The sequence below is a fragment of the Manacus candei genome, unplaced genomic scaffold (genome assembly GCF_025592945.1).
Source record: "Manacus candei isolate 608988 ecotype Guabito, Panama unplaced genomic scaffold, ASM2559294v1 h1tg000045l, whole genome shotgun sequence".
In the NCBI taxonomy this organism is placed as follows: Eukaryota; Metazoa; Chordata; class Aves; order Passeriformes; family Pipridae; genus Manacus; species Manacus candei.
This window is the reverse complement of record NW_026138093.1, coordinates 7,116,748-7,120,659: the sequence shown is the minus strand read 5'-3', so window position 1 is coordinate 7,120,659 and position 3,912 is coordinate 7,116,748.

Genomic DNA, 3,912 nt, shown 5'->3' with positions numbered 1-3,912 from the left:
GGGAGAAATCGCTTTGTTTCCCCCCTACCTCCCCACCCCAGCTCCCTTTTGTATACAGATAAAACCAGGGATCGACATGTGCTTCCCTTCCCCCTTTTCCCCTCAGGGGATGAGAAAACAAAAGAGAAAACCTTGAGAAAGAGGGGGAAAAGCCAACTCTGCAAAACCATCTCCTCTGAGATAAGTTGTGCTGCCAAAGGAAACGCTGACTCCAGAGGTGCCCAAGCAGCGGCAGAGCCCCCACCCTGCCCACTCACACCCTTCAGCTCAACACTGGGGTTTTCCCCTCCCTGGCACTGCCCAGTCCAGCCCCTCCCTGGTCCCCCCATCTCCCTGCCCCTGCCCCAGCCCAGCAGAGCAGCACACTCAGGTCTGGCCCTGCAGCAGGCCATGGAGGCCATGGAGCTCAGGGACAGGCCCTCTGGGGCTGCAATGCTCAGCACATCATCAGCTCAGGCAGCTCCTGCAGCCCCAGGGCCAACCCCGCTCCCCAGCACAGCAGCAGAGAATCGGCCCCGGGCTCCTCAGGCCCCATTTGCCATCTCCAGGGGCACTGGCCACCACCAGCACCAGCTGGAGCAGCCTCAGCCCCTCAGCCCCCACAGTGGGACCCTGAGGGCAGCACACGGACTCCAGGGAGAAACCAGCAAGGCAAGGACCCTCTGGAGAGCCTGCTCCTTGGCCTTGTTCTTGAGAGCCCTGGAGAAGAAGAGCTGAGGCTTCAGGCTGTGCCCGGAGCAAATGGAGCCCCTTGTGTGGTGGAAAGAGTGCAGTGGAGCCCAGCTCATGCCAGCAGTGCCATGGCCACAGGACTGACCCAGCCCAGCCCAGGGACCAAGGCCCAGAGCACTGAGGCCTCACCGAGGCCCAGAAGGGGAGGGTGGCAGGAGAAAAAGAGCAACTCTCAACAGACCAAATGCTGCTGCTCCCTGGCACTGCTGCTGGGCTGGGACTCTGTTTCCCTGCCCCTCTGCACACAGGCACTGCCCTGCCAGACTCATCAGAGGTCTCAGAAGATTGAACTCACAGAAACATGTCACAGAAGGATCCTTGACTTTGTTTCAATGCATTCCTCATTTACAAAGACTCTGGGTCAAATTCAAGATGTAGACAGTGGGTTTTTGCCAGATTATAAAGTTGACTGAAATGCCAGGATACTGCATTTTGGAAGCAGCAGCAGCTCACATATTGCCTTGTATTAGTGGCTGAAGTGTATTGCTGATTCAAAGCTGGACTATCATCATCTGTGGGGGAGAGTAGATAAATAAATAAATAAAAATTGGCATTCCCTACCAACCCTGCTGCCTTGAAGCACTCTTTTCAAGTGTGGCCTCCACAGGAAAAAAACAGTTAAGACCACTTTCTTTTGATTATAGTGCTTTCCCCAGGCAGGAATTTTTATTTCAGGTAGAATCTTTGAACCATTACATTTTCAGTGAGGCATTTTTATATTTACAGTTGACATCTTCAGAGAAGAATGAAACTTCTGAGCAACAGCTCTAAAACATGAAGGTTGCCTGCAGGAAATACTTAAATTATTTTACACCCAAATGGAGCCTGTTGTTTTTAGCTAAAATTTATTAAACCTTAAATCAATGACCTTTCTTTTACTGAAAGCCTTCCCTTTGGAAAACTAACTTTCCCAAGAAACATATTTGGGTGAATAAATGCCAAAGAAAGGGCTATTGAAATCTAAACATTTTCTCCATTTATAGCTTGTGACCATTTAGTTCCTAAATTCCCGACTGCTACCTAATGTACAGAACAGTGGTGCCTTGGTTGAATCACATATCATTGATTTCAGAGTGTCACAGGGATCTCATTGACAGGAATCAATTAGAATCCAAAATCAATCAAATATGATGTGCACTATCACTCATCGAATTTGAATATCACAAAATAAATTGTAAGCATGTGAAAGAACCTAGAAATAAATTTTGAAAAGGTACAAAAATAAAAATCTGTAAACTTTGAGAAGATAATAGTGCATCTGAGCATGTTTCATGCCTGCTGGGGTAAGTTAATGGTGAATCCCACCTTCCCTTCCCAGCACAGGCTGAGATATATTCTTTTTGGAACATGAAAATACCCAGTGACTGAAGGCAGAGGACACACCAGTCAATGATCCAGCATTATTTTATGAACAGCCTGTTACACACCCAATATCAAACATGCTGCCAGGATATTACAAAATGCACAAGGATGTGACACTCTGAAAAACTGCACATTGTAAGTGAGCCACTGCACTTCAGGGAGAAAGAAAGGAGAGAATTCCTGAATCTCTACCAAAAGCATGAATACATGTGGCCACTTACCCAAAGAGCTGTTCTTGTTGCTGAGGACTCCTCTCTGAACACCTTCACCTGTAATTCTGTCAAGGTAATAAATCCTTCCACTCATCACAGCACACTCAAAAGCACCCTGCTATTTAATGTCAATGGAAAAATGGCCCAAAGTGTCTAAAACATTTCCTTTTGCTCCTGTAAAAGTGCTGGCATTTTACTTCCTTCCTGATAAGCCAGTGCCAATGGACCTGATTGTTCTTTTCTTATTCAAAGCATATCAGTAGTTCCAAAGCACTCTCCATCTTATCAGGGGTCTGAACAGCACAGTTACTGAAAACAGTTTGTCCTGGTCCTCTCTCCTTCTGCCAGGCTATCAGATAAACCCAACTAACTCTGTATTTACACACAATCAAACATAATCTGTGTCTTCAACACACTGTAGCCTGTTTCTGGCATGTTACAGGTTTGCTGCTTGACATTAGTTGTACCCAAAACAGCAGCAGTGAATTAGCTTAGAACAAAAATATAGTCACTCCATAGCACAGAACACAAAAGGGACACAGGATAGGAAAAAAAAGAGAAACCTTTTGTGAAGTAAGAATGATCACTATCATCTCAGCAGTTCACAGGTATTTATCTGGTGCTACTTGAAAAAGAGCCTGGAAGCAGCAGGATTCAAATGCATTCAAAACAGACCTGACACAGGCCTCAAGAGTAGAAAAATAACTTCTTTTTTTGTTTATTTTATTCTCCTGTCCTCTAGGAACTGTCTCTGATTTGCAAGGGGTAAGAAAGTGAAAGAAAGGAAAATGCCTTTACAGTTTTTGTCTGTGACGAGACTGATTTTCATGATCCAACCTTCATTTGGCACTAAAAGACCCCCACAAAAACAAACCAAAAAAACACTCTCCCCCAGACAAGCCTCTCAGCAACTCTCCTTTTCATTGTATCTCAGATATAGAATTTTCAGTGCTGACTACTGAGGAATAACACAAGATCAACTCCTTCAGAAGGGCCAGGGCTTTGAAGATTTTGCTTCCTGCCCAGCCCTAGGGAATAGGCACAGCATCTCCCTTCCTTCTTCTCAGGATGACAGGATATCCTGGGAGGAGGACAGTGTTGGAAGAGTTAAACATTAACCTGGCTGTGCCCTGGGCACTCTCAGCTGGCTAAATGAAAAGTTCTGGAATGCAGGGAGAAATCCTGAGTTGCAGCTCTTTGATTAAGTACAGCCTTCTTTAGAAGCTGAAGCTCCAGCCCCTGAGTGGAGGATCCTTCCCACCACTTCTCCCACTGACAGTCCGCCTGAGCAATAAAATATTAACTCAAACATAAAAGGACAGTGGCATTCATCCTCCACAAAGACAGGACCAAATCCTGTAGCCAATTTGATGGCAGAAAAAAATCTCTACATCTCCAGGACTTTAAACTGTTTCATGTCTGTAAGAGGGGTACTTTTGAATTAGATGATCAATGGAGCATAGATGCGTGAGAACGCAATCATATTAGGATGTGAAACCAGCCAGAGTATGGTACAATGTAACTTCATAGCACAAGCTAATTGTAAGGTCCATTGTGCTTTTTAGCAAGTCAGCCTGATATCCCCGATTATCAGAGCTGAGTTCTT